Source organism: Perognathus longimembris, chromosome 11 (assembly GCF_023159225.1).
Source record: "Perognathus longimembris pacificus isolate PPM17 chromosome 11, ASM2315922v1, whole genome shotgun sequence".
NCBI classification, from domain to species: domain Eukaryota; kingdom Metazoa; phylum Chordata; class Mammalia; order Rodentia; family Heteromyidae; genus Perognathus; species Perognathus longimembris.
The window spans coordinates 31,206,966-31,218,650 of NC_063171.1; the positions used below are offsets into that span (position 1 = coordinate 31,206,966).

Here is an 11,685-nt window from a genome sequence, read left to right on the forward strand (position 1 = left end):
CAAGAGTAAGGGGTAGGGGTATAGCTCAGCAGTAGAGTCCTTGACCAGCGGTACATCCAAGACCCTAATTTCAATTCCCAGTACAGGTATATTTGCATACATATATTAGGTGTACATATGGCAGTGTATACGGCTGTGCTGGGATATATGTGTGCATGCATGTATACATGTATACATATGATATGTGATTGTATATGATATATAATTTTACCATATGATTTTCAATCACTTCTGAGTATATATTCTAAAACATCAAATGTAGGATTTCAACGAATTATTTGCAAACCTATATCATTGCAGCTTTGTTCATAATTACCAAGAGGTAGAAGCATCCCAAATATTCACTAACAGATGAATAGACAAAGAAAATGTGAAATGCATACAATAGAACATTATGGAGCCTTAAGATAGAAACCACATGCTACCACAAGGATGAACTTTGAAGACATTAAGCCAGTCACAAAGGTCTATATGATTTCACATACACATAGTCAACACTGTAGAAACAGAAAGTAGGATGGTGACCATAACGCTTGGGGGAAGGGACAGAGGAAAGTCATTGGGTAGATGCAGGGTTTCAGTTGTGCAAGAAAACAAAACAAAACAAAACGTCCAGATAATCTGTTCTTGTTTTGTTAGCTTACTCTGTTGTTGTTGTTTTCAAAGGGGGCCTCACCATTTACCCAGAATGGTCTTGAACTTGTGGGTCCAAGTGATCCTTGTAGCTGGGACCACAGAAACATACCACCATGCCCAACTAAAGATTAGTTATACAATGACGTGATATAGTTAATGAACTTAAAAGACTAAACATAGAGCTCCCCTATGACCCAAAAATCCCACTTCTGGGCATTTACCCAAATGATCATAAACAATGTTCATTGCAGCATTATTTACCATAGCTAAGATATGGAACCAACCTAGATGCCCCTCAGTAGATGAATGGATCAAGAAAATGTGGTATATATACAATGGAATTCTATGCTTCCATCAGAAAGAATGACATCGCTCCATTCATAAAGAAATGGAAAGACTTGGAAAAAAATCATAGTAAGTGAAGTGAGCAAGACCCCAAGAAACACAGACTCCATGGTTTCTGTCATTGGTAATAATTAGTATATGTCTAGGATAGTCCTAGCAGAGGATCACAATAGCTCAATAGCAATGTACATATGATCATATAAGATGAAGCTAAGTGAAATTAACTACAAGATATGGAACAAGAGGTTTTTCATTGTTGTTGTTATTTTTAATGTATTATGTAAAATTATTTTTTCCTTCCATTTGTCTTTCCTAGGGTTTATCCCCTGTTGTCACTGTATTTTATTTTGGAACCCTAGGTATTGGATATACATTTTTCTGAATTAGGCAAGGGAAGGGGAGCATCAAAATGGTGAGTTAAGGGCTGGGGATATGGCCTAGTGGCTAGAGTGCCTGCCTCGTATTCATGAGGCCCTGGGTTCAATTCCCCAGCACCACATATACAGAAAATGGCCAGAAGTGGCTCTGTGGCTCAAGTGACAGAGTGCTAGCCTTGAGCAAAAAGAAGCCAGGGACAGTGCTCAGGCCCTTGAGTCCAAGCCCCAGGACTGGCCACAAAAAAAAAAAAAAATGGTGAGTTAAAGGATAAAGGGAGAACTAATGCAATAGCGATACTCATTAGACAATATGTTGGAAATTAACTGTACAACTTGGGAGGGGGATTGGAAAGGAGAGAATGTGGGAGAAAAATGGGGAGGGAAAGAAGTTTGTCAAGAAATGTATTCACAGCCTCATGTATGTAACTGTAGCCCCTCTGTACATCACCTTGGAAAGAAAATTAAATTAAAAAAAAAAAAGAACTAAAGGGCTGGGAGTGTAACTTAGCAGTAGAGTGCTTGCCTAGCATGCATGAAGCGCTGAGTTCAATTCCTCAGCACCATATAAACAGAAAAATCTGGAAGTGACACTGTGGCTCAAGAGGTAGAGTGCTAGCCTTGAGCAAAAAGAAGCCAGGGACAGTGCTCAGGCCCTGAGTTCAAGCTCCAGGACTGGCAAAAAAACAACAAAAAGAACTAAAGGAAAAGCAGCTTACAGGGTAAGTGTTATGTCTGCTTTGAAAACCACAACTCAAGGATAAATATGAAAAACAATTAACCAAAATTTTTGGTATGCTTGACCACATTGCCACCATTATAGTGCCACACCTATGGGTTAACTCCAAAGGTGAAGCATATGACTTACTGTGTGACAATTTGTGAGAAAGCAGAGTTGACATCAATAAAGAAAGCACCTTTATAAAGCAAGCCTTCCTGCTGTAGTCTCCCCGTGAACAAGAGAATGTTCTGCAGCACTGGACATCACTGATTTGGGATGCAGACCATCTGAGACCATCCTTTATGGTTTGTCATAGAAAAGCCTATGTTTTCATAGTCTAACTTCAGGGCTTTCAGGGTAGTTTTCAGTATGGTGGTTCTGATAGAGGAACCATAAGCTCACCTGAGAAGGGCAATAGGACAGGAAGTAAGGCTTGGTTTCCACTTTAGCTCATTCACCTTGGTTAGGCCACAGTTTAACTGCTAAAGCCACAGACTGAAGCCACTATGAGTAGGTAGGGTAGAAGAGAGCCATTACAGTGTGGTCAGGTGAGTTTTGGGGGTTGGTGTAGGACACTAAGAGAGAGGCTGGAATGGAGCAAAAAGCAAGCAGAGCCTTGGGGAACCAAGAGGGAGAAAGCTAGCTTGAAGGCGGGCAGTGCTGGTCAATGCTAGTACCCTTCAAAAGGAGAAAAGGTATTATGTACTGCCTGGTATGTTGCAAGAAGAAGGACACAGTGCTGCCTCTGTAATATTTTCAAAAGCAAAACATGAAAAATGAAGCCACAGCTCTACCTCCCAGTTTACAGGAGAGATGGCATATGCCCCAAGTATGATCCTTGAGGATTTGATTAAATCCTGGCAGGTGAGAAATTCTATAGATCATATTAGTTGGCTTCTTCTACAAATAAATGATATAAACAAAAGAGAAAAAACTATTATAAATTTAGAGACTTAAGAAAAGTATCAACCAAACAAAATACAATTCATTGTTTCGTGATTCAAACACACCAATATTCTTGAGACTGTTGGGGAAATATGACCACAAGGTATTAGATCACATGAAGATATTCATGTTGCTTTTCCTAGTGATGCTGTAGTTATGTAAAAAATTAAAGTTCTGCTGGATGTTAGTGGTCTACTCCTATAATCCTAGTTACTCAGGAGGCTGAGATTGCCTGGCTCGGTGGCGGGCGCCTGTAATCCCAGCTACTCGGAAGGCTGAGCCCGGAGGACTGCTTGAGTCCAGGGGTTCTGGGCTGCAGTGCGCTATGCCGATCGGGTGTCCGCACTAAGTTCAGCATCAATATGGTGACCTCCCGGGAGCGGAGGAACACCAGGTTGCCTAAGGAGGGGTGAACTGGCCCAGGTCGGAAACGGAGCAGGTCAGGAGGCTGAGATCTGAGGATCGCAGTTCAAAGCCAGCCCAGGCAGGAAAGTCATGAGACTCTAGTCTCCAATCAACCACCAGAAAAACAGAAGTGGAGCAGTGGCTCAGAGTGGTTGCATGCTAGCCTTGAGCAAAAGAGCTTAGGGACAGCACCCAGGTCCCAAGGTCAAGCTCCATGACCAACAAAAACTAATTTTTTTTAAAAGTTCTTATCTATCCCAGGTATATATTGAGTACTTGTTTCTAAAATTATTTGAGGTCTGTATCTGCTTTGAAATATTCTAGAAAAATAGAAATATTCTAGAAAAAAAAGGGATTGTTGGGTAACATTGGTCTTACACACACATATATGTATACATATGTACATATAGTATGTTTATATACTATGTATCTTTACAAATATAAAGATATATATGTTATTTTATTTTATTTTATTGATTGTGGGTCTTGAACTGGGGGCATGGGCACTGTCCCAGGCCCTCAAGGCTAGGGCTCTGCCACTTTGAGACACAGCTCCACTTCCAGTTTTCTGGTGGTTAATTGAAGATAAGACTCTCACAGACTGTCCTGCCTGGACTGGCATTGAACCATGATCCTCAGATCTCAGCCTCCTGAGTAGCTAGGATTACAGGTGTAAGCCACTGGCACCCAGCTTATTTAGCTGTTTGCTTACGGGAAGTCTCTTTTGTATAGTTGTTGGGAGAGTTTCTGGATTAATTTCCTCAAAAATTAATTAATTTAAAAATTAATTTCCTGACCCAGCAATCACAAGAGAAATGAATGTGTGTTTCTATCAAAAGATGTGTGCCGGGCTGGGAATATGGCCTAGTGGTAGAGTGCTTGCCTCAAAAGATGTGTGCCAAGCTAATTACAGTAGCCAAATCAGTTTTATCCATAATAGTCAAAGCAAGGAAAACCCTAAATGATAAATAAAAGACAATCAAATTGTATAATATTCATACATGTCATACAACAATAAAAAGATGTTAACCTCTGAGATACACATTGATACAGATGAGCTTGAAAGATAGTGAAGAACAGAGCATGGAAGATACAGAGAAGTATTTGCTGTGATGTTCAACATCAGGCAGGATTAAATGGACTGATGAAGTTATTCTGGTCCATGAGGCTAATTAGAGAGGCATGTGCAACCCTTTGGAGGTAACGAAAGTGTTCTCCATCTTGGTCTGGGGGCTGACATGCACAAATCTAAGAGCCTATCGAACGGAACTGATCCTAAGATCAGTGTACTTTGTGTATATAATTTATAATTATTTTTAATGATCTTTAGTTGTATAAAGGGGTTTCAGTTCACTATGTCAGTTTATGAGTGTAAGGTAGGCTGGGGATGTGGCTTAGTGGTAGAGTGCTTGCCTAGCATGCATGAAGCCCTGGGTTCAATTCCACAGTACCATATAAACAGAAAAAGCTAGAAATGGCACTGTGGCTCAAGGTAGCATGCTATCCTTGAGCAACAGAAGCTCAGGCAGGCCCTGAGTTCAAGCCCCAGGACTGGCCAGAAAAAAAAAAAGAGTGTAAAGCATTTTTATCATTGTCATCCTTTCCATCTTTCTTCCCCAGCTCTCCCAACCCCACTCATCCCCTCAAGTTAGCTGGTTCTTTTTTCACATAGTGTATTAAATTTTGGGATTGTTTTACACACCTCCTGCCTTTACCTTACCCCAACCTAACAAGACATGTTTAAGCTCCCTGGTATTCATTCTGTTAAGCATTAGGTTAGTTGCTCAAAGGAGTTATATCATTAGCATCCTCCCCTGCATAAACGATCCCTTATATTGCTTGTCTAAACTATGCCAATGTCTTTGCATACCTACATATGTCTCTTTATATGTTTTCATATATACATTTATATTTTATGGTGCTGGGGATCAAAACCAGGGCTTCACTTATGCTAATGCTTTACCACTGAATTATTCCCCTCCCAGGTTTAAGATAATATCTTTAGGGTCTAAGAAAACCTATCTGAGTTTCCGACTCAGTAAGTGAACGCATCTTGCTAGGAAATTGCTGCCTGGAATGTTCTGGAGTGCAGGAGCCAGAGAAGGGGTTCCAGTTCTATTCCAGACTCTCACCCTGCGTTTATCCTCCTGAAGAATAAATCAGCCTTGTTTAGCCAGCTGTTTGCCCTGGTTGCAGTGAATGAATCCATTCTCCTTTCTGTTTTACTTTTTCTAAAAACATTCATGGCAAAATCCTAATCATCACCAACTCAACACACTAATCCGAATGGGGTTGTCATGCACAAAAGAATGAGCACGCAGCCTGCAAAAAGGGAAGGTTTGTTTCCCAAGGCTTCCACATAGGGTAGCCAGGGTCAGCGGAAAGGGAGAGGATGAAGATGATGTGGGCTGGGAGACTGAGTTCAGTCATTAACCCTGGTCATGGTAGTGAAAGACTGGGGTTCTACATGTGGCCATTTCTTTGACTAGTTGCATGCTAGGGGCCAATCACACAGCTTCTCACTATCAGCTTCCATTTGAGAACTGGAGATAATGACCCTGCAAGCTGTCATAGGGATTAGGAGAGATCATGTGCAACAAAGGTGTCCATTAAATGGCAATTGAATTATAAGAAGAGGAAGGACCGACAGTCCCAGATTTCTTCTATTCTTCTATTGGTCCCTTTTCGCTTATTAGGTCCTATGGCTATGGATTCTCCTCAAGCCACTCCTACTGCCAACCTGAACGGGGTCTCCAAAATGGTCACTGCCAGGGACACGGCAGCAGGGACAGCTGGGGCTCTGAGGAGGATTTAGTGAACAAGTAACACTGGAATTAGTAACAAATGACACAAATCAGATTGATTGATTCTTTGGACAACAGGCTGTGAGGTTGTCATCAAAAGGTGCCCCCAGCCCAGTGTGCTTAGGACAATGGTGAGGAGTCTAGTCTGACCTGGGCACATGAATGAGCCTGAACTTCATCCACAGGGAATGACAACTATGGCAGAGCATTTTGTAGGTGTCAGACTTATATTTTAGGAGGATATCTGGGACCAGGAGGAGTCAGAGTCAACAAATTTTCAGGTAGGAGAACAAGTCAGGCATTTATGGCTCCTCATTGAGACCTAACAAGGCCTAATATGGGGAGGAAGAAGCCTACCTGAAAGACATCACAGGTGATTTGCCAGACTGGGGCTAAGCAGGCAAGGCTGAGAAACATCTAAACTTTCAAAGCAGGCCTGCCAAATTTAGCAAATAGAATTACAAGACTTCTAGTTAACTTTGAACTTTAAATTTCAAATGAGTAATTTTCAATATAAATAGATCCCAAGCCATAATGATTCTGGACTTCAAAATGAGCCGAGTGTCCTGTTTTTTATCTGGGAAATTTATTTCAGAATGATCTAAGCTGTCTTCGAGCCATAATTCCTAGATCTCAGCCTTCTGAGTAGCTAGGATTATAGGTGTGAGCCACCTGGTGCCTGGCATTGTTGGGGTCAGCTGCACCTTTAAGGGGCCACAGCTGACCTCAGCCTGTTCCTCCCCTTCCTGTCTTTAACAGGAAGAGAAGAAAGTCTGACATCACTTGAGGGACAGCCCCTTGGGACCAATCAGGGGCCCCTCTCTTGTGCCCACCTTTGGGGCATATCTGGGAGGCTCCTCATTTGAATAAACAGAAGCCCTAGAGGTTTTCTCCAGGGACCCATGTGTCCGTGTCGTTCTTGGCGGTTTTGGGGCACCCTGCGACCACACGCTACCCGTGGCCATCACTTCCGCGTGAGCGATAATGGACCACCCAGGAAGGGGCGGACAAGCCCCTTCCCCCCCAAGCGAGGGGAAGTTGAGAGAGAGAGCCCACATGGCATACTGAGTGGTTACTTCTTTCTATACTTACTACAATAAACACAAAAGTATAAGATGTTTGTTTTTGTTTTTTTTTTAATCCACAGAGTACCTAAACTTCACCTACCATTTTGGAAATCCCAGTAGAGAGAGTTGTGCCAGGGGTGGGCTAGGCTGACTCACATTTTGCTAGGTTGGAGCCTCAGCCCATGTCTGAATCGGGAGAATACCCTTGTGTGCTTGCAAACACCATAATGGGCCTGACTAGACAGATGAGAGATACAGCCAGGCCTCTGGGAAAGATAAATTGGCACTGAGCTTCTAGGATTCAGCAGGTTCCAGAGGAGTAGCTCCACATACATGGTTAGGGTCCACCTGACTGAGAAGAGTTACATGGAGACAAGTAAGAGCCAAGACTGTTGCTGGAGGTTCTGTTTAAGTCCCTTGATGAACAGCACCACTCTCTGACTGAAAGGTGATATTCCAACATGTTGATTATGGGATTTGAGCACGAGCTATGATCTACCTGCTTGCACAATGTCTAATTGTTGTTGATTTGTTAAGAGAGCTTCTCCTGATACTTGCTAGAGGTTCAGGTCAATGTCAGCCTTAGACTGCCCAGCAGGGAGGTTTTCCCAGGTTTCTCAGTGGAGACTGGAGCCACTAGGACTGAGACACTGAACTTGAACCATCCAACCATTCTTTCCCAGGCACTTCTGACTCAAAAGGTTATGCCAAGAGTTCAGAGGCTCTCAGCATAATCTTAGCACTCCATCCACACAATTGTCCTCATTGTGGCACTTCCCAAACACCTCCTAGCTCTGTTTCTTCCAGGTGTCATCGATTCACTCTGATTGTGGATTCTTGGATTCTCTCTGCTCATCAGAGTCTAGGCTTCTTGTAGAGGGCTGATGCACTCCCACAAGAGCCTCTCTGTGTGATTTTCTTGGAGGGCACGTGAGGAAGAAGCAATAGAGGTCTACCCAATGTGGGTCATAAGGCTGTTTTGCATGGAGGCAAGTGGGAGGGGGGCTGGGCAGGGAGAGTATTGAGTGTCTGCTGTATGTCATAACACTGGAGGTAGATACCAGCATCTTCATTTTCCAGATGAGGAAACCTAAGCTCAGGAGATTAAGCCACTTGTATAAGGCAGAAAAGGCAGAGCTAGAATTAGACCTCTGGCTATTTTATCTCAAGTCCAGTACTCTTTGATCAGGCTACTTGAAATCACTTTGAGGAAAGGGTGATTGCTTGAGTAGTGTGGGTGCAGTAAGAATTTGGGGGAGAATCTTCTATGTGTCTAAGGATAGAGTACCATACGGTGACTATAATTCAGGCAACTACATTAGGCTTTGACTCTGATCTTTATTGTTTGACATTCTCCTTTTCTTAGGACTTTTATCAGATACATATATTCACAGTAAATGTTAGGCTGCTATAATAAATCCAAAATGAAATGGCTTATACTTAAGCTTATTTTTCTTCACAAAAATTCCAGGTGAGTGGTTCAAGAGCCAGCAAGCACCAAAATGACTTCCTCAGCTCCAACCATCACACTCCATGTCTGTACCATCATGACACAACTGTAGCTGCAAGAGAAGTAGGAAATGTAATCTGTAAGTTTAGTCTTTACTATATACTGTCCTACAGGCAGTAAAATGGTCTATTGTTAGAAAAGAAAACTAGCTAGGTGCCAGTGACTCATGCTTATAATCCTAGTTACTCAAGAGGCTGAGATCTGAGGAACACAGTTCGAAGCCAGCCTGGATAGGAAAGTCAGTGAAGCTCTTATCTCCAATTAATCAGGACCAGGCCAAAAAAAAAGAGAGAGAGAGAGAAAAAGAAAGAAAGAGAGAAAGAAAGAAGGAAAGAAAGAAAGAAAGAAAGAAAGAAAGAAAGAAAGAAAGAGAGAGAGAAAGAAAGAAAGAAAGAGAAAAGAAAACAAAACTATGGGGCAGAATAGGTAGCACCCATTCCAGGATAATTTTGAGAAATTCCTGCATGACTTGACAGACCATTTATGTTTTCTTTAAGAAGCCTACATTTAGAGTCATATTACCTGGCTTAAAGCCACAACTCTGCCTGTTAGGGTAATCTTGGCAAGTTGAATAACTTCTCTGAATCTTAGTGTTTTCCTCCGCACAATGAGGCAATGATACTTAATAGTCTGTGTATCTCACTGGCAATTGGGAGACCAAATAAATGAAGGCCTTTGAGAGCCTGGTAGAAGCTGCCCAGTCAGAAGCGATGATTGCTACACCAGGATACCCATTGTATATATGTGTGGAGTCACACCTTTAGCTTTTATTTATACTTATTATTTTGAAGTGTAGTATCAATTTTAGCCTAGGCCTATACTGCCATCCAATTTACGTTTCCTATTATAGCTGAGAATGCACCACCACACTCAGCTTTCTTCCTTTGAAATGGAGTCTCAGAAACTCCTTTTTCTTGCCAAGGCCAGTCTGGAACTACAATGCTTCCAATCTGAGATTCCCAAGTAGTTAGGATGACAGGTACATGCCACTACACCCAGCCATACATTGAGAAGGAATCAAGCATAGCCTGGGCTGGCCTCAGACTGCAATCTTCCTGAGATTTGACACCCAAGTAGCTAGAGTTACAGTCATGAGCCACTGGCGCCCAGCTTGTTTCTTACATCAACACACTTGATGCTGGCTCCCAGCCTGGTTCAGAATGAAAGCTACATGTCTGACATTTTTCTATATTGTATATCTACTCTACAGTATACAATGTGCCAATACCAACATGCTAATGCTTTTTCATACCCCGTTTACTTCTGCTACCTTACCTGCCCAGTTAGGACCAACACCCTCCTTACAGCATTGCCTGACCTCTGGATGTCAACTCTTAACTCCAGGTGAGACCCACTGGCAACTGGCACCTGTGCACTGGTCAGATGCAGCTGATGAAGACCCTGAATTTTACTCCTTGCCGTGGGTTTGGGTGGAGAGCCTGGGCACAGGATAGGCAGGAAGGAAACCGGCAGGCCACCCCAGAGATGTTGATCAGAGCCATTTCTCCCCACCTCCTGCACAGAAAACCACAAAAGCAACCTTGGCATTCTTTCACTCTTGGTGTAGCTTGTGTGACCATTTACAGTGTGTGTTAGTATAATAAATAAGAACATAACCTGTTCTTACATATTAGTTTCTAAGCTCCCTAAGGAAGGGAGCAAAGAAACCTTTTCTCAGCACCTGTTATATCACATTCCACATGTAGAAAATGTGCCAGTGTTTATCCCTTGCCTGGCCTTGCTGCCAGCGGGTATTAGGGCTTCCTTGTTGGTAGATGAGAGTTGGAATTTGCACAAAACCTTGCTCCATATATACAGCCACTAGTCAGAGGGGGCAAGATTCAAATCCAGGCTGTGTAGTGCCAAATCCAGCTCTCTTCTAAGTCCATGGTTATTTTGATTATGGCAAAAGGTAAGAGCATGAGTTCATTCACTGAATACTTGCCAAGCACTAAAGGCAGTTCAGGATCCTGATAGGAATTCAACAAAGAGCAAAGAGCAAATGGTTGTTTTCATCATGAAGAAAAATATCTTTAAGTAGTTGTGCAAAGGGGGTTCAATTCAACAAAGAGTTTATAAATACAACGCTTCATGATCAACATCATATCTACCATCTCATCACTTTTTTTCTGACAATATGCAGGCACTCTAATCAGGTGTTTTTGAGGAACATACTTTGGTTATTGAATTGATATTTGAAAGAGAATCATTGCTGTATTACGAGAGTTAGTGGTGAGATCCCCAAGCCAAGCTTTCATGGGGGCAGAGCTGTTACACAGATAAAATGAGTGAATGAAATCCAGCGATGTCCACATCACCATTTATACACAGCTTCCCGGCAGGAGTTAACCAAGGGCTTGTTGTGGTTGATGTCTGTGCCACACCCAGGTAAAGGGCAACTCTAACAGGCATCTCAAGCACAAGGCATGTGCTTCACAACCATCCACCCTAGGTTTCTTGGTATTGTCCAGTGTCACATCTTGTGTACTAGGTGGATAAATGAGTCTTGCTTTTGAAGTTGGAAAACATAATTGCAGCAAGTGTGTGAAAAGTGCCTTTTATGGCTTCCTACCAGTAAATCAAAGGCAGAGGGGCGGGCCTGTTCCAGAACAGCCTGTGATACTAGGGGAAAGAGAGCACAATTAAGGCTGTGAATTTTTTGCTATTCTGTGAAGGTCAGGAAGCCAGAAAGATACAAAGATACAAAGAGTCAGGTGTTGTACTGTGGTCCCCCAATGCTCTGGAGGCTAAGGCAGAAGGACCTGGAGTTTGAGGCCAGCCTAGGCTACATAGTGAGGCCTTGTCTTAGCAAAACAAACAAATAAACAACAACAGCAACAAACCAACCAGGTTCTAGCAAAGCCATAGCCTGAGAATC

At 42.5% G+C, this 11,685-nt stretch overlaps 1 long non-coding RNA gene across 1 annotated transcript; it reads right to left on the minus strand.

Moving 5' to 3' along the window:
* Positions 1 to 3,266: 3,266 nt before the first annotated feature.
* On the minus strand, positions 3,267 to 10,151 carry LOC125359112. Its single transcript, XR_007212490.1, has 3 exons — positions 10,140 to 10,151; positions 7,176 to 7,181; positions 3,267 to 3,469 (listed from the first exon to the last, which is right to left on the minus strand). It is a non-coding gene; the product is annotated as an uncharacterized LOC125359112 (long non-coding RNA).
* Positions 10,152 to 11,685: the final 1,534 nt, after the last annotated feature.